The 27,403-nt window shown below is 36.9% G+C and overlaps 1 protein-coding gene across 8 annotated transcripts in view; it reads left to right on the forward strand.

Moving 5' to 3' along the window:
- The window catches only part of MEIS2 (Meis homeobox 2), a 220,495-nt gene that overhangs the window by 122,147 nt on the left and 70,945 nt on the right, over window positions 1–27,403 (forward strand). The window lies entirely within an intron of this gene.

Here is a 27,403-nt window from a genome sequence, read left to right on the forward strand (position 1 = left end):
AAAGTTTGTCATACTTTAATTTGTGCTTGTAGAGTATGTGCCCTTCTAGAGTGCTAGCGAGGTAACATTTTTAATACAGGTCATCTTAGACCCTATGAAAAGAAATTTGTACACAGTGGTCACCCAGCAAGCAGTGGATGAAGTGCAATTAGAGTTGCTTGCCCCCCGGTCTAGACCTGGTTCTGAATGCACTGCCCAGTGTGGCCTGTGTTCACTGAAGCTCTGATTACTAGAAATCACTGAAGAAGATAAAGATCAGGGGCATCCCTGGTGGTCCAGTGATTGAGAATCCACCTTCTAATGCAGGGGATGCAGGTTCAGTCCCTCGTGGGGGAACTACGATCCATGTGCCACAACTGAACAGCCCAATAATCATAGAGCCCATGATCTGGAACTAGAGAAAGCCTGCATGCTGCAACAAAAGGCCAGTGCAGCCCCCCAAAAGAAGGTAAAGATCAGCCAGGTTCTCCTAAATTTTGTCTTAAGGAATTAGAGGTAGGGAGTTTCACTCATGGAAGAGTTCTGCTGTGTCAGCTTTTAGAATAACAGAGTGAGATTTTATGTATATTAATATTATGAGTTGATATTTATTAATGTTTTGATTTGACTGGAAGTTAGGCACTGTGCTATTAAGTACTTTATTGCAGGGATTACCTTCTTAAATATGACAACACTATGACATCTGTATTATTCCTTTTACAGGTCAGGGACCCAAGACTTAACCAAGGTCACATGCTAGTTAGTACATTAGATTGAGAGCTTGAACATGACTCTGTCTGCTGTCAAAATTGGTGCTTTTTAAATCTTTGCTACTACTTAGTTCCCTGTTTATCCCAATCAACATTTTTTTCTTTAAAGCTGTATATCAGTGTGTCTCATTTGTTGCTATTTCATGGATTTGATTTAAATCTTTTTCCTTAATATTGCAACCATGAGAGGCCAGGTTTTAAGTAACCATATAAAACATTCTTGAAAATATCTTTTCCCTCAACTGAATGTTGGTTCTAAACCTGTACTATTGAACTGTTATTCGTATACTTACCATGCCTTCTCTACTTGAGTTTTTAAGTTTGGAGGCAGGGGTGTTTTTCTCCTCTTTGTATCCCATGCAGGCCTAGGGCTTGCTCATGCTAGGTGGTCAATAACAATGAATTAAACTGCGTGTCCCATTGATCATTAAAAACCAAACATATCAAAATCATACCTATCTCCAAATCTTCTCATTAGTTATATCAAGCTCATAAACAATTCAGTCTCGGTCCTCACATCTGCTGCTGTCCATGTAGGTTTCTAGGCACATCAATAGAGAGCCCTCTGTCTCCAGCAGGTCTGGTGGGTCACATCATTTGAAAACCTATGTTTCCAAATGGCATGCATGTATTAGTATATACACATGATACCACTGTCATCCACCTTCATTCACGTTCTTTCCTAATGTGTTATAATGTGCTTGGTCTCACACTGGAGAGGCTGTGCATGTGAACATCGTCTCAATTGTGTGCCAGTCAAAACAATAAACAAGCAGTTGGAAGTGTAAGAAAGACATGAAGAAACAGTTGGATTCCCAGCTCTGCCACTCACTAGCTATGCAACCTTAAACACAGAACTTACTCTCTCAGAAGCTCAGTTTCTCTTAGATGGGGCTGATAGTATTCATCTCACAACACTGTCCTTAAGAGAATGAACATATGAGTGTGCAAAGGCTATAGCACATAGTAGGTGTTCAGTAGATTCACGGAACGCTGGGAAGAAAAAAAGACACACCACATTTTTTGTGAACCCAATGCCTTGCCTTAAGAAATTTCATGATTCTGCTTTGGATAAATTTGAGGAACACTGAAACAGATATATGATTTTAAAAAACAAGAAAGGAAAAAAAAAGCAATCACAGGTCTTTTGGAGAGTATCTGTACCTGAGCGATGTTAGGAAAAAGCTTCAGTTTACTGAAATTCCAACAGCACTCTTCAAGCAGTTCAGCCTGCACTGATTTGAGGAGCACTTTTGTTTGCATAAATAAAACACTAAAAATGTTATTGAGCTATTCCATGGAGGAGCCGCATACCTGGTACCGTAAGACTGTGTTTTCATGCGGTTTTTATTCAAGGCAAAACATAAACCAATGAAAGAAAAACAGAAAGTGATAAGTAACGTGGCTGTATTTTCCACGAACATATGGTAGATGTTTAAAATGAGGTATGTCAGCTATTAATTCCCCAGGTGCTTGCCTGAGTCTCGATAATAAGGTTGTTCTGGGAGAGATCTCCCATCTCTTGATATTTTGATCGTTGGGGAAATAGGAGACTAACTCTGCACTTATGAGCATGTGTTACCAGGAATATTTTTTTAAAAAGTATTTTGCCCTGATTGGCACACAGAAGGTGCCAAGAGCAGTTCTGATGGGCGTGTCAATCTTACACTCACTCACTTTCTCACCGGAAAAAAAAATAAAAACCAAACAACAGAAAAGCTGGAGACAAGGAAAAGACTGTTCTGTTCTCGACGGAGCATGGCTTAAAGATTTAACCAGACGACGTGGTTTTTCAGGGCCCTACTGTGCATCTGATTCTTGATTTAGCTACGTTAACCCTTGTTAGTCAAGGCCACAAACCTAAGAATCCAGGAAGTATGAGATGGGGCAAAGGTCAGGCCTAGAGTACAAGATCTCATTTCAGCATGACCAAATGCATTCTGTTTGGGAAATTGCTGTGTTTTTTGTTTCTATTTTTCATGTTTTTAACTGTTAACATAGCATGTCATAACTTTGGAATGATTTAGGAATTTGGGAGAATATAGGAAATCACTGAGGTATTGGTATACAGAAAATGACTTAATTTTTTTGAATATAAACTATTAGATTTTTGCAGTGTGAATATATTAAAATAAAATATCTGGACTCATTGACCTTCTTGTGGTCAACTTCTATGGCCTGATGGAAAGGAAAAAGATGGCAAATGAAATAGGTAGGAGCTTGAGATATCAACACTTAGAATTTTGAAATCTGGTTTTTTTTTAATTTCCATATGATGTGTTCTTTTTTTAAACATAACTCTGTAGAGCTGATATCAGCCCTGATGTAATAATATTTTAAAATCATGAAGACTGTGCATTTCATGGTATAAAACAAGTCAAGGATTCATCTTTACCTGAAATTTTGATGACACCCTCCAACTTTCTAGGAGATGAAAATGTAACTGATTTGTATTAAGATGATTTCAAAGGCAAAGATAGAAAATACTCTCAGTTGGAAAAAAAATTTGAAAAATAATGAGAGGCAAGCTGACATGAAAATATTGCTAAATTAGATGTTTAGAAGTATTTAATTATAAATGCTGGGCTTCTCTGGTGGCTTAGACTGTAAAGAGTCTGCCTGCAATGCAGGAGACCCAGGTTCAATCCCTGGGTCAGGAAGATCCCCTGGAGAAGGGAATGGCAACCCACTCCAGTATTCTTACCTGGGGAATCCCATGGATGGAGGAGGCTGGTGGGCTGTAGTCCATGGGGTTGCAAAGAGCCAGACATGACTGAGAGACTAACTGATCAATTATGAATGCTAACAGATGTCCATGGACAAAGTCACATCATATTTAAGCTAAAAAATATCAATTTTAGAAATCAAGGGATTTATATATCTTACAAATATTTCAAATCAAATATTAGTGCTTTTAAAATAACAGAAAAACAATGTATTTTTAAGGGATTTTTTTTCAGCATGAAGTATAGTTACAGATTTTAGTTTGATGTTTTAATTTCTTATTTAATTAATATCATGTCAGTCATTTTCTCAATTCTGGCCCCACATATGAGGTATTCTTATCCTATTTTATAAATGAGCAAAGTGAGGCTCAGAAAGATGAGTTGACTTGCTGATAACCAAGTGAAAATCGAAGTCGAGTCTTTTCCTACAGCTCTGTTGGTGTTTATTGGCAAGTACAAGGCATACATGCAAATACAGACTAAATCTAGTAGGTACTTCACTGATTTAAAAGATAGTTCTTAGCCTACGCAAAGAAATCTTTTCTTGGTGCTAAGCAATAGAGGCAGTTTCAACAGATTTGTGGATAACAGGAATTGGTTTCAATATTAAGAGTCAGGGAATTCTTCATTGTTTTTGTACAAAGAAAACAAGTAGCTCTGTGAATCATCTACAATTGAGTCCTCTAAATTCTGCTTTAGAAAAAAAGAGAGTTTCTCATAAACTTGAATCTTAAACCCTAGAAATATTAAGGTTGTTTGAAAACCCAGAGAGATGGTAGTAGTGAGTAATGTCCTCAGGGCTCCTTTGGGCCATATGGCAACATCACTGAACGAAGGAAAGAACAGGAAGAAGAAAAACTTTTAAAAGGCATGAGACTAATAAATGAATTTTTAAAAATATTTATGATCAGAAAAAGCACATACAGATGAAGAGAAAAAATAGAGATGCTTTGTGGATGACCACTATTTGGTTACTTATTCCAAATGGGGAGAAAAATTAATATGCTTCTTTATTATATACCCGGTAAGTGGATAACTCTTCTAAGAGGTTTAACTTCTGAGTCAGCTTGACCAAGGAAAACAGCCATGCACAAACAAAAGATCTAACAAATGTGATCCTGTACATTTTTAAAGGATCTTGTGAGTATCAGAAGGGCTCTTTGAGAATCCTTCCCACGTCTTCAGGTGGGCCTCACCAACCACAGTTGAATCATTTGGTCCTCTCCATTGAGCTGTGCCTGTACTGATATAGCTGCTGAATTGTTACTTAATTTCGAGCTGCTTAGAATTGACTTGCAGTTACTCTCATGGTCTTTTTAAGAATCTTAAGTCTAACTTGACACTCATTCATTCACTCATTTAATCCACAGATATTTATCAAGTCCTTCTTGTATGAATCACCCTCTGTGCTAGGCACTGGAGATGCAGTGGTGGATAAAAACATAGATGCAGCTCCTGCCGTTGTGGTACTTATAGCCTGGTAAAAGATAGCTGGAGTAAGTGCCCAGGAGGATAAACCTAAGAAGCTTTGAGAGTATATACTGAGGGAACTGACCTGATCAGAAAGCTCAGCATCAGTTTAGTTCTGAAATAGGAAGATATGGTCATTGAGGGTGGGGGATAGGTCATAGGGAAAGAAAGAAACAGCAGGTGCAAAGGTCCTGTAACAGGAGTGAGAGTTTTAGAGTTGTGGAAATGAAAGGGCAGTGTGAATAGAGGGGAGACAGCAATCGGAGAATATGGCAACCTGACTCCGGAAGCTTCTGCCAAGATCGTCTGGTGCCTTAAAGACCATGGTAAACATTTTGATCTTTAGCCTGAGAGTAATGGGGAAGCCCTTGAAGCTTGTCAAGCAGAGGAGTGACACGTTCAGATCAGTCCCTTACAGTGATCATTCTGCTTCCGCTACAGAGATCATATTGGAAGAGGGTCCCAATCAATGCTCAGAAACTAGTTAGGGTATGTCTTTTTTAAAACTCAGTCCTTTTAGTTATACTTCACTTCTTCAGGTCTATGATCTGCCTATTATATCTTATCATAACTTTTCTGTACCACTCAACTGAAGTCTTTCTTTTTAAAACCCTTTTATTTATTGACAACATAATGGAACATCACGGAAAACTTGCCATCTTTAAAAAAAAAAAAAAGCTACATCCTCATTATACCCATGTAGTTAGTTTCATGTCCAGATTTCTTTTTTTTTTTCAGTTTCTCCATGGTCTTTATTTTGATACTGCAAGGTCTTTATCACATTCCATTGAGATTAAATGGAAATGTATTCACTGTAGTTACCTGTTGCTCCACGCTGAAGACATTTAGGGTAAGAAGTTTTAACCAAGGATGACAGGATCAGTGAAATGCTGTCCAAATATATTCTTTTTTTTTTTTTTATTTTTTAGCAATAGAAACTAAGATGGGAGAGCATATTCTGCCACTTTCAATCCCAATTATGTGAAAATCCCCCTTTATGGAGAATGTAAAGTCTCCTAAGTATTTGTATTAAGAGTAATGCATATTGCTTAGGCTGTTAAAAAAATATTGATTTCTGACCCTTAACTGGAATACTTAGCTTTCATTTCTCTTCTTTTTACATAAATTGTGTATATTGTGTTCCCCTCAGGGAGAACTTAAAAGCATTTTGTGTTACAGAGGTTTTATTCTAAGATCTTATTGCTTTTGAGATGAATAAATGGCAGTCTTGCTATCACTGGAACAGACCTATTTTTTTCCTATGTAACAAGGCATACAAGTACTACAGGGCTGAATTTGGCCCCAGAACTTCTCCAGTTCCAAGCCAGTTTCTTACGGCCAAATTTAGCTTCCAGCTTTCAGCCGATGAGAAGCTTTGGCATATAGACAATCTAATTTTTGTTCAGCAAAAAATCTCCTTGGATGTTTTAAATATAATTTTAAAATTTGTATTACCAGGTGACGCTTACGCATTTCTTAGGGGTTGACTGCAAATGCTTGCTCAGAAAACAACATACCTTAGGGGCACTTTATGCCAGCCTTTGAGGTATTAGAATGAAATGGGTTGGCATCAAAATGTTTCAATATGCTATAGGAAATGAAATATGGCCAAACAGGTTTTTATATTCTGACTATTCCTTTTTCCTTTTTTCCATTACTAGCCAGAGGCAAGTAAATCAACTTTACATCCCCTCCGTATTTTATTTTTAACTACTTCCTAGGAAGTTTCAGAATTTTTTCTCTTTTTTGCTTATCCTTTGGATGGAACATAAAATGGGAAAATTGCTTTTAAATGTTTCTCGTCTATTTATCTGTTGATGTGTTGTTACCTTAAACACATTTAATATTACTAATTAATTTAATTACACATCCTGTAGTTGCATTAACACATATTCTGTTATCTGTTTTAATGTGATGCCATGCACTCCCACAGCCACCTTAACTTAAAGCTTTAATTGCTTCCCCCTAAGCCTCCGCTCATGTTTGATTTATCTGATTTCTTTGTATAAAGATTCTCTAGTTTACGATGTGTACACAAGTCATTAAATTGGTGTTGATGTTTATGCAGTGAACTTGCCAACTGGTTACAGCAGACATCCCTTTATGAATTTATGATGGGGCAATAAAGACGAGTGTCAGGAGCCCCTTGTCTGGGTGAGGAATCACTTTCCCTGTGTTACACTGGGGACAGCAATGTGGACATGTGCTCTAATAGGAAAGGGCAATGTTGAAATCCAGATTTGTCAAATTGGGAGCATCTCTAATTTACTGCAGTGAGGGAGGGAGAGACAATGTGCGTGTGTGAGAGAGAGGAAGGGGAAAGAGAGAGAAAGAGGGAAACATATTTAAATGCTTTCACTTTGAAACAAAACTATATTACATTCAAGAGTTTCAACCAGGAGCCTAGTCTTTGTAAACCTGACTGGGTACATATACAGGTTATCATAGAGTCTGTGTCAATAGTATAAAATTTATCTGCCATGACAAGTGAAAGAAATATTTGAAGAAGAGGGCTGAGTATGGTTTCCTTTTATCTATACATTTTTGTTTGTAAAAAAGACAAATATTCTCGAGTATTACATCATAAGAAGCTGTAGTTTACACTTTTTCATTATGAAGAGATCTTCAAAGTCTATAGGTACGAGTTTAATTTTCTAATTCTTGTGCAGACACAAGACGTCCTGAGAGCGCAAACATGCTAATTTTAAAACAGTGATACAGATGTTGCTATTATTTATAGGTGTTACAGTGGTGCTTCTTCATGTTCTAGTATGTACTGACTTGATTATCTTTGCGGTTTTTACTTCTCATTAATATTTGAAATTAGAAGTCAGAAAAGTCGATTCTTAATTTTCAATATGTACCACGGAGGATTTATCTCAAAGTATTACTTATTTCAGACTGTGCTGTATGTGTAACTTTGTCTTCACATAAATGCTACCACAAATAACCAAAGAACTAAGATAAAATGGAAGAACCCAGAAACATAGGAAAAGCAAGCCAGATAAGGGGGGAAAAAAAAAAAACACTTTCATTTTTGAAGAAAAGGATGGACGATCAGGGAGGTGGAGAGAAGGAAGGAAGGAAGGTGTTCCAGATGGTTCTGAAATGTGTGCAGCAAAGGAGAAGATTCTCAAATGTCATGTGGTTTTCTGAAGAGACAAAAACAGGACTTCACTGTTGATGACAGGGAAGATAAGCTGGAAGTGAGATAGTGAAATTCATTTTTATCTACATTTCCTCCCAATTCTCACCCTTTGTGGAAGTTCTTTCTCTTCCTACTGAGAAAATTCAGATAATTAAATGCAGTTAAGAGTGCAAACCAAGAGAAGAAATACAACAATGTCTAATTAGCAAGGTTGTGCTGATGAGGGGCTAAGTTATATGCTACCTCTTACAAGTTAGAATGACAGAAATCTCATAGAATATTCTAGAACTGCCTCTAGCAAAAACGTAAAGTAGAAGAGGAAGTTCAGGCCAGTTTACATTTCAGATGAGAAAACAGGGTAAAGAGGACTGGTTTTGATCTGTGGCAGTCATCTAGTCAACAGATACATTTTTACTGGGATCTTCTACTATAGTGATCTGAATTAAGCATGTGCAGGGTAAAGAGACCTGTGAAATATGGTTTCTTTCATTGAAGACCTCACTCTCTTGTTGGGAAGTCAACCCCACCCCCTTCCGCACCCCCCGCCCTAGTATCTATAACACAAGGTAGTACAAGATCTCAAGTGCATGCACTTGAGGAATATAAATGAAGTGTGACTTAGATATCAGCTGATTCCTTTGACCGCACATGTGAGTCTGTTTTAAATCTATACAAACGTGATGTCAAATTCAGCTGCTTCATCAGCTTCCTCAAGAAACCCAACCATATAAGGATTTTTTTCAATTCTCTAGCTTTACTGAAGATGTGTAGTGTCATGGGAAGGTGTCACATCACACACCACACATGCCACTTGAAAAATACTCGTTCTACTCATCTCATCCCCAGGTATTCCCTTTTAATCTTACTCATTTCTCCATCTCTTCTACCAGGCAACTCTCAACACAGCTTGTCAGCCTTTTATTCAACTGAGTAGCTCCCAGCTTTGACAAGAAACTTGGCTGCCACTAGACTCTAGGCTTGGAAAATTCATTTCAACCCCCATTTCCAAGCCCCTAAGCTTATCAAAGATCCTTTCCACTAGAGCTGCTGATTCCTCCTGCAAAGCAATTATTTGCCAGCATCTAAAAAATAAAAATTTGTTCATATTAGTTTTTTTTTGGAAAAGAGAGCAAGAATCAACTTCAAAGTGGTGATCAAAGATCTTAAAGAATGGCATATCAATCAGAATAGGCTATGTTATGCTGCTTTGACAAATATCACCAAAATCTCAGCGGCTTAATATAATGAGGATTTATCTCTTGGTCACACAGACTCAGCCCTGCATTCATTCTACTGTCTGAAGCAACTATCCTCCACATGCAAGTTTAGCATATATGGTCATCGCGTCTTGTGGCACCTCCATCTCAACAAGTACCCCCATGACTGCAGCAGCAAGAGAGAGGGCCTGGGAAGTTCACATCTGCAAGTGAATTCATCAGCTCCAAAATAGCACAGGTCCCCTCAATCACAGTCATCTGTCTAGAACTAGTCATATGGTCCTGCCCAATTCCTGGAAAAGAGAGACGCAGAGGGACTGGGAAACATAGACTTCTGTGTGTATGAAATGGGAGGAAAGCCCAAAATAATGGTGAACATTTGAAATATCTACAATATAGGAAGATTTTGATGGCAGTGATATAGGAATAAAGTGAACAAAGAAGCCAGTGTGATTTGGTTAGGGCTTTACATGTGTGTTATACAGTAGTGGGATATAAGTTTGGAAAAATGGGTTGAGGCCAGATCGTGAAAGGTCATTCACTACAGGCCAGAAATCTGTTTTATTGGTGACATGGAGCCATGCAAGTTTTGAGAGGAGTATGAATGACTCATGCTGTATATTGTGGGGGTGCTGGTGGCGATTTGTGTTGAACTGTAGTCAGATTTAGAGACCTGGAAACCAGTGAAAGATTTTCTGCTAAATCAGCTCAGTATGAAGTAGCACTCAATTTCTGCTGTTTCTGGGGCAACACAAAGGACTCTGTACTAACTTATCTCCCACTACACGTCTCAGCTGAAGATTCGTTTTGCACCTGCTCTCACCTTATTCTGCTTTCTTGGTGGCTCAGATGGTAAAAAAATATTCACCTGCAATGCAGGAGACCCAGGTTCAATCCCTGGGTCGGAAAGATCCCCTAGAGAAGGAAATGGCAACCCACTTAAGTATTCTTGTCTGGGAAATTCCGTGGACAGAGGAGCCTGATGGGCTACAATCCATGGAGTCGTGAGAGTCAGACACAACTTAATGACTAAACCATCACCATCACTTTATTCACAATTAAAGAACCCATCACTTTTAAGACCAGTTACCAGACAAGATATCAAAAAACCACACATCTGAGAAAGCATTTGTATTTGGAAACACCCATGAGGTCCACAATCATTTTCTTTTGTTATTGGAGTATGCTTGCTTTACAATGTTGCGTTAGTCTCTGCTGTATAATGAAGTGGATCTACTATATGCATACCTGTATCCCCTCTCTTGTGAGCCTCCTGCCCACCATCTCACCCATCTAGGTCATCACAGAGCACTTAGCTGTGTTCTCTGTGCTATATAGCAGGTTCCCACTGTTTTATACATAGTAGTATAAATATGTCAATTCCAATCTCCCAATTAATCCCACCTTCTCCTTCCCCCACTTTGTCCACATGTCTGTTCTCTATGTCTGTATCACTATTCCTACCCTAGAAATAGGTTCATCTGTGCCATTTTTCTAGATTCCATATATATGCATTAATATATGATGTTTGTTTTCCTCTATCTGACTTACTTCACTGTGTATGACAGACTCTTGGTCCATCTACATCTCTACAAATGACCAAATTTCATTCCTTTTTATGACTGAGTAATATTCCATTGTATATACGTACCACATCTTCTTTATGCGTTCATCTGTCATTGGACATTTAAAATGTGTTAAGGTACCAGTAGTTAGGAATCAGCTATGTTAAGATGACAGGACTAATGTGGAAAATGCCAGTGACCTGGAAGAGCAATGGAAAAAATGAGGGATTCTGATTGGTGACTCTGTTTACCCAATATGAATAAATAAATAGCTATAGTTTGTTATGTGTTCAATTATTATGTGCCAGACAGCATCATAGTACCCTGTTCCTTTAAGATGACCTGCAACACCTGGGATGGTCTACACCAGCTGCTTTTCCAGCGCTGTCCTTGCACTTCAGCCCTCTGTCTGCTATAGGACACTGGCCTCCTGCTCTTCCCGCCTCCTAGCTGGCACTGACCTTCTCTGCTTAGATGTCACCTTCTCAAAATGCTTTCCTTGACCACCCTATATAAAAGATCAATTCCCCAAGTGACTTTCTATCTTGGTATAGAAATAACTTCAATGAAGTTTATTTTTTCATAAAACTTGTCACCTTCAGGCAAATTCTATGTTTTTGGTTTAATGCCTGTCTCCCTTCTCAGAATGTAAGTTTCAAGGGGGTCAGGAATTTGTCTCTTTTGTTTGTTACTGTATACCCGGTAGCTGTAACAGTTCCTGGCACTCAAAACTGTTTGTTCAATTAACAAGTGATTTATTTAAGCTTCGTGAGACCCCTCTGAGGTAGGCACCATTAATTTTTATATTTTTATGAGTGGTGAACCTGAGTCATAGAGTGGTTTGGTAGCATTTTCAAAGTTTCCCAGTTACTAATCCATGAGGCCAAGATTAAACACCAGAACCATCTGATTACACAGTTTGTATATTTTGCCACAGTACTCTGATGATAATCCTATACTCAGTTCATGGTAATGGAAAGTTAGCATGAAAATTATTATTTAAGAATCCAAACAATCCATGCATATGTTTGAATCATTCATCTGACATTAATATATAGTTATTGAAAACATGATAAATATTTCTATATGCATGAGAAAGTAAACTGACCCCCACCCCCCAAAAAAAAAGTGTCTTGTGGAGCTAATAGAGGGTGATCTTGAAGAGCAAATTTGCTCACATGGGCCAAATGCTTCCTCCTGCAGAGTGGGCTGCCTCCCAAAGAATTAGCCTCTCTCAAAATGAATTATTAACCCCAGCGTCCTGGCTAAATTCCCACTTGGATAGTCTCGGAACTGTTCAAAACTTGGAATCTATTGAAATTAGCCTGGCCTGATTGCAGTCTCTGCATTAATTGTGATATAATAGAGTTTCTCCAGAGATTTGTGCATATATTATTCTAATCTGTATGGACTGGCGTTGTCTCTTAAATTTTTTTAGTTTCTTCTTCCCCTCGTGAGATATGGTCTGGATTTCTTTATAAGTTTTTCTTTTTTTTTTTTTTAATTTCACTGCATGAATAACTGTAAGCTCCTTTTTCCTTGGACCTGCCAAGCCTTTTTTCACTTGAACAATTAGTCTCTTGGTCATTATCGCAGTGTGTTGCAGACATTAGCCACAAGAAGCTTCCAGATCCCCAACTCTCTTACTCAAGTGCAAGTGTAGCCTGGGTAGGAGCAAAGTTCACTCAGTGAAATTTTCCTAATTGTCTCTTTCAAATTCCCATTCCTCAAGGATCTTATATGCTAGTTCTAGGAGTCATATATCCATTTTTAAGTTTAAAATAACATCCATTTTCAAGTTTAAAATAACTGGCCTAATGGTGTAATTGTTTAGGATTCCCATACTCATCCTAAATTATGGCTATTAATTTCTTCAGACAATTTTGTTAAATGATTTAGACCATTTACTTGTCTTGGTCACAAGCAAGCTCTATAATGTCACCTAGATTCTAGAGAGGCAGAGAGGTATGGGTTTAATTAAACTACAAAATCTTTTTGCTTATGTCAAATTGAAACAAATACCTTAGAAATGCATTGTGTTGCATGGTTTTGATGGTAGCTATAGAGTTCATACAGTTAATTAAATCTTGCCAGCATCACATGATTCTTTCTTTCTATGAGTTGGTCTTTCTTGCCTTGAGTTGGTATAATCAAGTCTTCAGTATAATAGATTATATTATGATGGGTACTTCAGCAGTGTTCTCATACTGTCAGCTTTCTCTCTAATCTATGTAGAGAGTAAGAATGAAGATTTTATTGAAAGGCAAAAATTATTCATAGGAAATAGTTGGCCTCATAGATTTTCAGCATAGGGAAAGACATTGAGAACTCAAGGTTTAAGTCCTTGCATTTCATTCTGGCTGGATCACAGACAAATGGTAACTCACTTCTGCTTCCTGCATTCCGTTCTTTACCTTTACCAAGTGCAGTGAAACAATGGATGTGAGCCATGTGCACTTAGAACTTCGGCAGCTAATATTAGAAAAATGCTTTGAAAATGACAGATGGAAAGAGCTATAAATGCAATCGCTAATGGATTTATGCACCCTCTCTCTCTCTATTCCAATCTATTTCTACCAGTATTTTCCAAAAAATTTCCCAGGGCTCCACCTGAAGTGTGACCTGATGGCACCATAGCACATGTGTTTCCTGAGTTGGCTGAGTGTTTCCAAAACGTATCTACACTTTAAATTCAAATGTTTACCCACTAGGGTTTAAATCATGGAAAAGTGTTACTGCCTTAGTGTAACAGCCATGTACTTCAGCCTAGACTATTGTTACAAGTGCTGTGGGGCTTTCTACAGGTTTTTCCCCCTTTATCTTAGTCAATATGGGCCTAGAAATGTATCATTCCTTTTTGGAAAAAGGAAAATCAGATTTTCAGTAGTGTAAATAAATTGACAGAGTCTGCTTTTAAATCTGTAACATGCAGAAACTTCCCATCCCCTTGCCATGTGCCTCCTTCCAACTAGGTGCTTCTATGAATGTGACCAGGTAAAAAGCCTAAACACTTACATTTCTCCTGCTTCCCGCATGCGCTTGAAATGAGACACTCCATACTTCAGTCTCAGGTCAAGCCCGGAAACATATTCCTTTATTTACTCACTTAACCAAATATTTATTGAGCTTGTACGGCTCTCCCAAACACTTTTCTAGAAGCTGGATATACAGCTGTGGAAAAAACACAAAAGTGAAAACCCAAGCACTCATTAATAAGTCCATCAGAATGTTTCATTTGGCATTTCTTATAAACATCTGAACTTGTTCATAAAGAAATGTGGAAGAGCATTAGTCCGCGGAGGGAATTAATTGCTTTGTAAGAACATTATCTTATGAAAGAACTCATTTTAGCAAATAGCAGACTCCTGAAGTAATTCAACGTATAATATTTATACTTACTATGAATTGTATTCCCAAATGTCCTGGGAGTTAAAAGAAAGGACTATCTCCAGAGAGTTATTCTAAGTTCAATAGCATCATTAGCATTTCGGTCACTTAAAATTGAAAGGATGAAAATGTTTAGGAGTTTGAGGAAGAGGAAAGAAAGCATATCCAGTCAAGTGTGAAAATTCCCACCTCAATTTCTAACAGTTCCTCCATTCCTCCAGACACCAGGATTCTTAAATTTCTAGTCCATGCTGTTGTTGTTTAGTCACTAAGTCTTGTCTGACTCTGCGACCCCATGGACCGTAGCCCACCAGGCTTCTCTGTCTATGGGGTTTCCCAGGCAAGAGTACTGGAATAGGTTGCTATATCCTTGTCCAGGGGATCTTCTTGACCTAAGGATCAAACCTGTGTCTCCTGCATTGGCAAGCAGATTCTTTACCACTAAGCTACCAGGGAAGTCTTCTAGCATAGGACCTGGCATCTATCCATCAATGTTCTCGATGTTTGTAGAATTGTACAAACATCACCATAATAAATAATGCACACGGTATTCATTCCTTATAAGAGTATATTCCTGAGTGAGTTAGTACTCACTTGTGTCCAATTCTTTGTGGACCCATGGACTGCAGCCTGCCAGGCTTCTCTGCCCATGGAATTTTCCAGCCAAGAATACTGGAGTGGGTTGCCATTTCCTACTTCAGAGTATCTTCCCAACCCAGAGATCGAATCTGAATCTCTTGAGTCTCCTGCATTGACAAGAGATTCTTTACCACTAGTGCCACCTGAGAAGTCCAGTATGTTCCTAGGCCATTTCAAAATTGGCTGATTGGGTTAGAAAAGATGAAAAAGTAGGGGTTAATACATTTCTTTCTGAATTTCCTTCTGAATTTCTTCCCCTTCTGTATTTCCTTCACTGTACACAATTTTTAAATGTTCTAACATCTGAATTGAAAAAGTCTTTTCTTTAGTTTCTGCCAGGTTAGAAACATTGATACTAAATGGATGTTGATTTGTAAGGGGGTCTGTGCGAAGGAGAGTTTATCAGTCTATTTTCTTTCAATATCCAGATCAAATCCAGGAAATGATCTTATATAAGGGGTCAGAGTCATGAGTTGACAGTGATTTTTGTTCTCATTTTTTAATTCTTTGAGATAATTGTTGACTCCTCCTATTACCTCTTGCTAAAAATGACTCTCTCTTATCTTGCTTAAGAAAATGTGCTTATTTAGATAAAAGCATAATCAATACTTTCATGGAATATACATGGAATAATACCTTGGATTTTACTTCATGATTTTCTACTAGAATCTAAAGGCCATTTGTGGTTTATTTCTTGCCATGTGGCAATCCTTAAGTGTTTTGCTAACTTCTTAGAGAACTAAACCCACTCAGCTTATGTTGCATGAGGTTATATTCCCAATTACTCAAATAAGAGTGTTTAAATTATTTAAATATTTAAATAATGCATATGATTCAGTCAGTAACACCTGAGTATTCATGGTGTTGAATACTTTAAAATAAACCTTGTTTAAAATGAAAAAACTTTGTTATTCCCTATGGTCAATTGGTCAACTCACCTTACCCTGAAATGTCAATGCTTTTTGTATTATGGTAGAATACGGGTCAAACTTGAGTTCATCTGCTAAAAATACAACACACGAGGACTTCCTTGGCAGTCCAGTGCACTTGCAAAGCAGGGGATGAGAGTTCAATCCTTGATGGGGGACTAAGATCCTACATGCTGTGTGGTGTGGCCAAAGGAAAAAAAAAAAACCTTGCCAAGCATGTATCAGAAATGTCAGAGGGCACTGTCCATCGTGAAGAAAAGTCACAAATAATATGCAAACAAACAGGCACCGACAATCAGAATGGCTTCCCAGGTGGCTCAGTGGTAAAGAATTTGCCTGCTACTGCAGGAGACGTGGGTTCAATCTCTGGGTCAGGAAGATCTGCTGAAGAAGGCAATGACAACCCACTCCAGTATTCTTGCCTGGGAAATCCCATGGTCAGAGGAGCCTGATGGGCTACAGTCCACAGGGTTGCAAAAGAGTCTGACACAACTTAGAGACTAAGCTACAAACAAGCAACAGCAATTAGAATGGATGCTCAACTAATTAGAGCAGATGCTGGCCATAGTGCATCATACCAGTTGAATTCAGCTACATTAAAGATCTGTCCTTTTAAAGTCCAGTTTTTGTAGAGACAACCCCTTTCAGGGCTTCTTAAATCCTTGTAAGAAATATTTTCATGCAAAAATAGAATTCTTTGTTCTAAGAATGTAAACATATACTATCAATTTCTAATATACAAATCAGAAGGAATAAGAAGTAGCTGTTGTTTTCTATAAATCTTATCACTTAACGGATTGGAAATATATGGCCAGTGCAGTAATTTTAAATATTCATATTTTTAATATGTACCCTATTAAATCTCTTTCCTTTATCCAAGTTGATAAGCAGATGCAAATACTTTCTGCCAAGGTCAGCTTAGCTACCCAAGTTAAGAAGACCTTTTTCTTACTATTTTCTGGTTTGCTATGCAAATTAGAAAGAAAATAGCCACACACTAATATTTAAGTATACTCTAAATATATTCTAGCATGTATCCTTATTGTTTTGCATGAAACTTTTAATTTCTGTTTCTGTATTTTAGTCCATACATTTTAAATTTATTTGGATGTATTTAGCATAGCATTTAATTATCATGGTAAAAGGTTAAACACTTAAAAAAATTAAAAAGGTTAAATACTATCAAATGATTTGTTATTTCAATATTTGATCGCTTTTACCTTGAATGAGTAAATGTTTAATCAAAAGATATTCAGAGTTATAGATATATTTTTAAGTGCATATATTTTTTCATTTTCTTTGTTTACGACATGGATTATTTTATGATCTTGTATACATAATTACCAGAAGATGCATAGTCATAGGTATGTTCAAAAGACATTTTGAAGGTGCTCTACTTACCGATGAGTTCATTTGCTCTAAATACAAATTAGAAACTCACAAACTGGTTTTTTTTTTTAATCTACTTAGAAACACTCTTTTAAGTATTTGCGTGTTCTAAAGTTTGGGTAGAATAGTAATGGGGCCATTATACGTACATTGGGCTGCTTGTGCTCAGTCGTGTCCAGCTCTTTGCGACTCCATAGACTGTAGCCTGTCAGACTCCTCTGTCCATGGAACTTTCCAGGGAGGAATACTGGAATGGGTTGCTATTTTCTTCTCCAAGATCTTCCCGACCTCAGGATCAAACCCGAGTCTCTTGTGTATCTTACATTGGCAGGTGGGTCCATTATCATAGATAAATGTGGTGGTACCTTGTTCTATCTCCATCTTGATGTAGTTAGCTTTCACTAAACAGGCTACTCTTAAAAAGGGAAGGAAAAACAAATTGATAAGATAAAACTGTGGGGAATTCCAAAATAAATACTGCTAACTGACCTTTTTTGATGGCTCAGTTAGACATTTTCTTGTTATGGCACCAATTGATTGCTTTATTTACTAGTATGGTGCATAACTAAGGTAAACAATTGGGTAATATCTTTGGCTTATATTTTTGTAATTCCTAGACAGACTGATAATGATCTTTCTCCCATAGTTTTAAAAGTCAGATAAATTCCAAAACATTTGGAGAACATGGAGCTATAATTTTTAAAAAAGACAAGTTTTTCTTCTCGCTCACTTCCCTTTTTTAAGAGTGTATCTCTAAGTAAATAGTTGTATCCCATGCTCATTTACAGTAAAAAAAAAAAAGCTCTGTGTATATCAGAAAAAGAAACCGGTGAGAAACCTCTCAACCAATTTCCTAACGCTAGTGTTTAAAACCTTAGAATTTTTATCTTGGTGAACTGTAAAATCAAAGAATTAACTCTCATTAAGGAGTTCTGTTTCATCATAGCCACTCTGATTAATACCTCTGTAAGACTGTACAAGACATACTCAGTCACTACTAAAGTTTTCTTTTTAACCACCCCACTGTGCATCACAAGAAGTCATCAGTTTATAGCTACTTCCTTCTTATGACTTTTTAGCTTATCATTAACCCCATTCTCTTATCCTGTACTCTGAGATGAGCAAAGAAGATAATATCCACAACATTTCCATTGCTTACTCTAGAGATAATAACCTTTTTGAAAAAGAGATAACCCTCAGTTTCTTTAAACAATTTCTTCCTCTTTAAATCCATGTTAGCTTTCTCTTGTCAAGTAAGACTTTCAGTGCATCGTTAAGTAAATCAGACAAAATTATTTATAGCATGGCCCATGCAAATGAAATTAGACTAAATAAACTGGAATTGTTTATTATTCCTTGTAAATTTGCTCAGTAATTCTTTAATATTTACCCTACAACTTTTTATCCAGACTTTTTTCCCATTACTAAAGAAATCTAATGGATTTTTAAAAATATTTTTATTTTTGTTTATGTATTTATTTGGTTACGCCAGTTCTTAGTTGCAACATGTGAACTCTTCATTGCAGCATGTGGGACTTAGTTCCCTGACCAGGGATCAAATCCAGGCCCCTTGCATTGGGAGTGTGGAGTCTTAGCCACTAAACCACCAGGGAAGTCCCAAGATTAAAAGCTAAACTAATTTTTTTTTCTAGTTCAGTCTCATATGCCACTGTGTCTGGGCCTGTTCAGTAGGATTGTTGTCATAAGATTATATACAAGTATCTAAGTGGTCTAGATATTATATATCTTTAAAGCAACTCCTCAGCCTTTTTAACAAGAAGAAATTAAATGTTAGTGAAAAGTCCTATGTACTTATTTCCTTTCCATAGTTTCTTAGTGGCACCATCTGAATTTGCCAATTTCTACTTAGTACTCTATGTTATGAAGTTATACTTTTGTTTTAAATAAGAGCTGATTTTTCACTATTTCACTCTTTGACGTGAGTGAGTGGTTGGTCTTATCTGCCTTGTTGAGTGTCTTCTTCCTTAAATCTCCTTTCTCATTTGCTATCTAGCTTTCACCTCAACCAACTTCCTTTTCTCTTATTTCAAAATAGTATTTTTAGGATGCAAAAAATTCACTTGTTTGCACTCTCAAATTTGATTAATTCTACATGCACTTATTGATACCTTGGCATGCTAAGCAGTGAACTAGATTCTGGAAATAAGTATAGATAGTCAGTCCCTGCTTTTAAGGAGCACAGAGTGCAATAGGAGAAACTGACAAATAAGCAAGTATTTACAATGCAGTGTGGCTAATGAAGAAAAATAGGATTACATGGGAATATATGGGATACAAGAGTTAAGTAATTTATAGGGTAAAATCTGGCTACTGGTATTCGTGATTCCTAGGTAGAAATAAGATGTTCTGTAAGAAATGTTCTTTGAGGTTATATAAGTATGAAATTTGTTCTCTTTGAGGAAGTCAGGGACATCTTTAAAAAAGGAGGACGCCAACCAAATTTAGGGCAAGCCACTTCACTTCAGCCTTAGTTTCATTAGACATAAACTGAGAAAGTTTGTATTAAATGACTTCTGACTTTTATTCCTAAAACTCTGAGTCTGTAAGTTTTGTTTTTGCAGTTCACTGAAAAATCTAAATAGCCTAAACCTGTTTTGAAATCTATTTCAACAAATGATCCATAAAATAAATAAGCACGAAATTCAATTTTTTGGAAAAGTGGTCTGGCTGTAGAACTGAGTAGCCCCATAAAATATTAATTTGGTCATAGTGTGGAAATGTGAAATGACTGTTAAATGAGTCAAGGCCTTATTTGTGGCCTTTGGCTCATTTGGTAAGATTACCCATTAGCCATGTAGGCAGCATAACACGCATGGTCAAGCAGCTCATGGGAGCATCCTAACAAATGTTAAATAAAAATTATCTTTCTCTAGCCTTAGGAATATATTGCTGTTATTTTCAAAATAAGACTGCTCAGCTTTAAAATCTCAGTCAATAGGAAAATAATTATATTCGTTGCGCTTAAAATCCTGACTACTATCTGCAGATGTTTTCTAATGTGTTTTTATAATATGTTTTTATGTTTTTTTGGAAGTTTAGGAGTGGAATGAGTGTAGATGGTTTCTGACCATCATCTAATTTCATTGCTTCTGCCCATATGAACTCCCTTTGTATCACTGCAGTACATGTATGTGTAACATTTCCCTTTGCAGATGCAAAAAAGTGTTTCTCCTTAGTCCTTAACTTTGCCCTTAACTTTGGTTTCATGAAAAAGTCATTCTCCATTCTTTTATTTTACCTATATCTTGATAATAATAAATTTTAAATCTCTGTATGATAATCCATCAGGCTCATTCAGTATTCCTTTAGCTTATCTACAAAAGAGCGTATGCCTTTCTCTTTGCTCGCTTTAATGAGGCCTTCCTACTGTGGCTCTAAATATCAACCAAACATGTTAATCTCTTAGGATCTGGCTATTATTAAAATCTCTCAAACCTTTTCTGAATTTTAAAAGATGTGATTATTATAATTTAATCTGTTTACTTCCACATGAACTCAAATGGAAATGAATCTCCTGAAATTGCCACATTTTCTTCCTCTCAAATATACATCTGACATTAAAAAAAAAAAAAAGACAGCTAACTAATTTAAATCTGGAATCTGGGTTTCTATGACACCAAACATCTGGATGAAAAGTGAAAAATTCAGTAGATGTTTTCAAATATCCAAATATTGTGTCGGTAAAACAGTTAAATGACTGAATCTTACCATTTTTATCTGAATTTTTATGTATCATATATATGGCACTGTCAGTCCTTTCTAATAGAAGAGTGTCAGTTTCAGAAATAATGCATTCACAAATATGTGCGTATTGACTACCTATTCTGTAGGAAATATTCTAAGTGCTGTAGAGAGTTCAAGGTTGAAGGCTTAAACCTTGTCCTCAAATGATTTGCAGTCCAGTGAGGGCTATAACACAAGAACACATATATACATAAAAGATAATGTGGAGTAAATAAAAATGGGAGGAGAGAAAGCACTGTGGAATTTTGGGGGGAAGTGACTACTCAAGGTTAGGGAAGACTTTCCAGGGGACCTAGTGTTTGGACTGACCTTGGTGGACATGCCAGAATCATGGAAATGGAAGGGAATGTTATAATCATACAACATTTGAAATAAACTCTCCTTTAGCACCTTGGAATTTTACTTAAATCCAATAATACTAAATTAGCCAGATGATTGTAATGACTTTTGTGTCATTTTTCATTATCAAAGCCTTGGGTTTCTGTATGGTTTTTGTGTCTAAATGTGTTTCTTGGGTATTTTGATGAATTTATATTTGTTTCCCTTAAGAGTTTCAATTTTCCATAAAGAAACATACTGAAATTTGCTCTCTGTATGGTCATTATAAAAATTCTACCTTGTACTTTGCTTCTCAAATTAGAAAAAAAGATATAAATTTTTCACAGTTCCATATACATTGCATGTTTAAAGCTCTGTCTTCCAAGTTAGGTGATTTTTTTTTAATCTTTGAGGATCACAACGCCGATCAACTTTTTAATTAGCAATAATCACACCCTAGATAAACCTCATTGGTACAATACAGGCCACTGCACAAAGCTGATCAACTTTTTAAGAAATCCCAAATCCTCAAGATTTTTGCTTTGTTCGATCAGAGTCTAGATCTAGGTCAAAGCAAAATGGTTCACCTCTTCTTCTTCCCCCAACCCTGCCTCTTCCCTCTTTTGCTTCATCGTCATCCTTCTCTTTAAAAGAAAAAATAAGCAGTCATTTTTAGCTAGAGGGAGATGGGGTAAACTGAGAAAATTTCTGATAATCTAAAACGTGCCACATGTATAAATTGGCTCAAGTAGCGGAAAGGTAAAGGGTGGCTGGATTTAGATAAAGCTGGATCCAAGGGCAGAAATGTGCATGAATCTATTCTTCATAGCTTCTGGCTCTGCTTGTGTCTATGTGCTCTTCATCCTCCATCAGCCTCTCTCCATTTGGTGGCAACAATGGCCTGATGGCAACTCGACACAAATTCTACTGACTTAGTAACCCCAGTGACAAAGGAACACCTTTGACTGACAGTCCTAACTGACTCCCATTAAGCTCAGCTTGGCTTCCATCTTCAAAGCAGCCAGGATGGTTAGCTATGTTGATTGGCTAAGCCTGGGTCAGTGAGCTACCCCCAACATTTCTCTGAAGTAAAATCAAGGTGCTTTTATCAGGAGAAAGGGGAAAAGTTACTTCAGTGAAAAACTTTAATGTTAGAGTGGGAAAGCCCTCCACTAAATGTCAGGAGAACAGGTGGTTATCCGAGCATTTCCTGTTTCTGTGGCCAGGAGTGTAACACCATGTGCATCTTGGTTTCCTTATCTATGTAAGTTAGGTTGCAGGACAAGGTTCTGTTTAAAGACCTTTTTGCCTCAATATTTTGTGGTTATGATCTCAAGAACTAGGATAAGGATAAGATACCCAGAAAATGCAGATTTACAAATAGTAACATGAAGCAAGAGACATCACGTCTCATGTAGAAGTGGTTCTGGTAGAAATTTGACCTTAACTTTGTAGTGGAAGAGCAAAGGCTTTTTACTGCATCCTGAGGTAGTGATAAGAAGCTCAGACAACTTGAGAGGAAAGGAGAAGAGTGTGTATGTGGATAAGAGAAGGAGAGGGAGAGAAAGAGTCAGTGAGGTTCAGAATTAACCATCACAGACTTTATTATTATAATTTCCATAGATATTTCATAAAGCATGTACAGCTTTGTTAACATCCTCATTTGCCATTACAGAGACTAAGTCCCAGTCTTGTTCAAGGCACAATCTTGTTCAAGGTGGCAGAACTACTGACAAAGCTTAAATGAGAACTTACATCTTTTTTTTTCACTCTTTCTAGTGAAAGAGACATTGAGCCAGAGTTGGGAGTTGGTGGAGAAATACAAAAGTTTAGAAAACTTAAGGCTTTACTCTCAGAAAGTTGTACCTAGTCAAAGTGTATAAACAAGATGTGAAAATGAAGGGCTAAAAGCTATAAATGCTAAGTAAATCACTATATGAACTTAGTGAAAAGCAAATTACATCCAGCTATGAGGATGTGATGGTTTTTAAATATCTTGTTTCTGGTTTCATCTTCAGATTTCATTTTGTTTTACATTCTAATCATGACATCAGAATTTCTGTTTACTTAAGATAAATTAAATTAATGGTCATTGAATAAGTTTGATATTCCACAAAAATGCATTTATTTATTCAGGAGTTAGATCTTTAGCACCAACTCGTATCAGTTCAGTAAGCCTGGTCCTAGAGCACTAAGTGATAAATACCTATATACCCAATGCAGTTTCATTGTCCTTATTAGAGAAATTGCTTAGAGGATTTCATCTATGAGCATCATCATCAAACTCAAGGTCACCTGAATTAACTCTATAAAAGAAATTGTATTTTGGTCGGGGTGGGGGTGGGATGAGCGGCAGAGGGGTAAGGATTGAGGAAAAGGAAGTGGTGATCATAAGACCAGTTTCCAAGTTTTTGCTCAAACTAAGAACCTGCCCAACAAATTATTTGATCATTTGTCTCCATGGCTGTATTACAGCCATTACAGAAGAAATTTGACAAACTGCACATTGTTCCTCAAAGAACTTATCTAGTAAACTCTATAGACCAGTGAGTCAAACTCATAGGATAGGAGAGTAACCTTAATGATTGATTCTTGACATTCCCTTCTTTTTAAAAATCCAATGAATCACAAAAGAGAGTACCTAACTGTATAAAAAGTTGAATTAGTATGTTTTTTTTTAAAGAAAAATGAAGCATAGGGGCTTTGCTAGTGGCTCAGTGGTAAAGAATCCACCTGCCAATGCAAGAGCCATGGGTTCGATCCCTGGTCTGGGAAGATCCCACATGCCACAGAACAGCTAAGCCTGGGTGCCACAACTATTGAGCCTGTGCCCTAGAGCCCGGGGAGCACAACCACTGAAGCCCAAGCACCCTAGAGCCCATGCTCTGCAACAGGAGAAGCCACCGCAATGAGCAGTCTGGTCATTGCAACAACGAGTAACCCCCGCTTATCGTAACTAGAGAAAGCCTGCGCAGCAACGAAGACCCAGCGCAGCCAAAAATAAATAAATGAATAATATAAAGTTTCCTAAAATGGAGTGTATAAATTAATTACAATAAATTATCATTTTAAAATTAATATTTGATTGTTAAAAATTGTTTGCAGCAGTATACATGCAGACGATATAGGAGTATATAAACAGAAAGTAAAAGTCTGCACCCCAGGCCCTACACAACATGAACCATTATTCAGTGTGTGTTTTTCAGATGTTTTTCTTGTATGACAAGCGTTGATGTGTGTATTTAATTAATGTATTTATTTAGCTATTTCTCTATTTTACAAAAGTTGAAGGTACATGTTGTTCTACAGTTTCCTCTTCTCACTCAGCTGTGTATGTGGGGAAAACCTTTTCATGAGAACTTCACGTTTTATTTAACTCTGATCCATTTGATAATTAATTTATTGCGTACTTTTAATTCATGAGATGATTAAAAATATCACTTGAAGTTTTCTAAAACATTAGTATAAATCCTTTCAACATGGAATAAAGATTGTGATAAATTTGGGTAAAATTTTGTTCCAGTTTGAATAAAAATGGACAAGGATTAACCGCAGAAGAAGATTATTAAGTGATTTCACCCAAGAACTGTTTCAGTGATAAATTTATATTATAGATCCATTTGCATGTACTTGATCAACCAGGTTAACCCCAAAAGGAGGAGAAAAAAAAAAGTCTAAGGTCAGTATCTAGGATACAGATACATCTCACATTTGAATGAGTCTTTAGAAAAAAGGCAATTTAAAAAAATTTCTATCTACATTGAGTCATAAGCCATACATGTCTTATTAAATTTTTGAACAGTTGTCAGCTGATATTCAAAATAAGAGAATCTTTGTGAGTCACTTGTATTCAACAGCGGCTTTAAAATTATTTGGGGATGTGAAAAACTTTGACCTATGCTGGTTCGTTCTTGATGAAGGGAATCATCATCATTGCTATTATGTTACAGTGTATGTTCTTATGAGTAAGTTGAGCCACCTCTGGGCCACTGGACCAATGTGGGTTGGCCCCCATCAGTGAGCAGACTAAACTATAGCCTTATTCCAAGAATATGGAAACTGACAACAAATTATTGCTTGTGGTCTACTTCCAGTTTCAAGTGCAAACATACCAAAGTTTATTTTAAATTTGAGCCAGTCAGACATTTAGCAATATACATCAAAGAAGAAGTGAAGGCTTCCCATGTTTATTATTTCAATATGATGTCTGCTCTAATAAAGTAGAAGAATGCATAGGACAGACCATGTAGTAGAAATTCTCTAGCTCCACAGTTTGGCCTTAAATATATACATATATTTGTAAATTAATCCAAAACACATTGCCATGGTTCCAATTCCTCTGAAAGCTGATTGTTTTCCGTCCCTTTTTTAATTTTAGAAATACAGTGGCCGACTGCCAGAACACTTTGAGATAAACAGTCCACTCCATGTATAAAAGGGGCATAGAATCACGAATGTTCAAAACCACAGAATGTTATTTAAATAAGTTAAAGTTATTATGGTCTTCCCTATTAATTAAAAAAAAAGCCATCTGCGCAAGGTGAATTTTCGTAAGGTCCCAATTTTTTTTAAATGATTGTGGATGGAATTTGCAACTGCTTTCATAGTGAAAGTACAGTTCAGGGATTCCCAAGATATAATGCACTATTTATGTAATTTTGTGGTCATTTGACTAAATTTCTAATAAAAAACACGGGGAAGAATTCTTATTATTCCATCTGAACGTACAGTGCTTGAAGGAACTGACTGTAACTAACTTTACCTTTCTATTCTTCTACCACCTTAACATCCTAAATCTTTATTTCATCTGAACCTTCTCTATGTTTGTGCACATGTATGTGTGTGTGTGTGTCTGCCTCTGTTTCTGTCACATACACACACACATTACAGCCCACATTTTGTCAGAACTGTCTTTGACAAAAACATCGCAATGGTGAGCAAGACTGAACACACACACCAAAAAAGAAAAAAGAAAACATTGCATGAAGAAACAGCACACTGGACAACATTACCAACGCAGATCTATACATCCTTGTGATGAGGCCTTGTTTTCATTTTCATTTTTATTATTTGCAGAATTGATTTCCATTGGGCAAATAACCTATAAACCTAGGCTTTCAAAATCTTAGAGGAATACAAAGTCAAAGGGTGCTCCTCCCTTGAGTTTGGCAGGAAAATACCACGACAAGAAGGACTTGGGGATGTTTTTGGTCATTTTCCCTCCAACCAATGTTGTCAGTCAATTAAAATTTGTACCCTAGGTCTTTACCAGTTTGAAGCCACTCCCGGGGTCTGTGATGAGCAGTCCTTCTTGTTTGTGCAGTCATTCATTATCTCCATTACCAAAAGGAGAATAGAGGACAATTACATTGTTTGGACGAATCAGAGTGTTAGGAGGAGTATTTGTCATGGTGGCAGAGTGCAGCACCTGACAGGCAACGATTGATGGCCAGGAATGAGTGTGAGTGGCCAAAGCTGCCTCATAGGATGCAAATTACTGACTGTGGATTCCAATTTATCCTGTTCATTTTTCTTGCCCGTGCTGAAGACCATTAGTGGTTTTTGAAGCAGTGAAGGGGTCATTACTAATGTGGGTAGGCTCGAAGCAGGAGGGGGAAGGAGGGGAAAAGCCTTCTGTAATTACACAGCTTTCAGGAACAGGCTGGAGGCCCTAGCCAAAAAAATGTCAACACCTCGCAATCAGAAAAATTTATTTTCATTTTATGCTTAACCCATATTAACTCAACATTATCATCTTTCTTTGTTAACATTTGCAGAATATTAAAAGCCTGGCTTCTATATTAATACAAATCTAGTTAACCCCTTTTGCAATACAGGGGATTTTGTTTAACCTAATGGCATTTGGGTTTGCTAATAAGTAATTGTGCACATTTTGGATAATGCACGCTATTATGGAAGATGAAATACCTGAAGAATAAAATCTTAGATGAGTGAAAAACATTCACTCTCAAACACTGGAATGATTAGAATGCTATGAATGGAATACTTTGTTGTTCCTAATGTCACTCTTTAATAACATTGATGAGAAATATTTATTCCTGAAGGCTTTCTAGTTTAGAAATGACTTTGACATGCTGCAT

Source organism: Cervus elaphus, chromosome 12 (assembly GCF_910594005.1).
Source record: "Cervus elaphus chromosome 12, mCerEla1.1, whole genome shotgun sequence".
NCBI classification, from domain to species: Eukaryota; Metazoa; Chordata; class Mammalia; order Artiodactyla; family Cervidae; genus Cervus; species Cervus elaphus.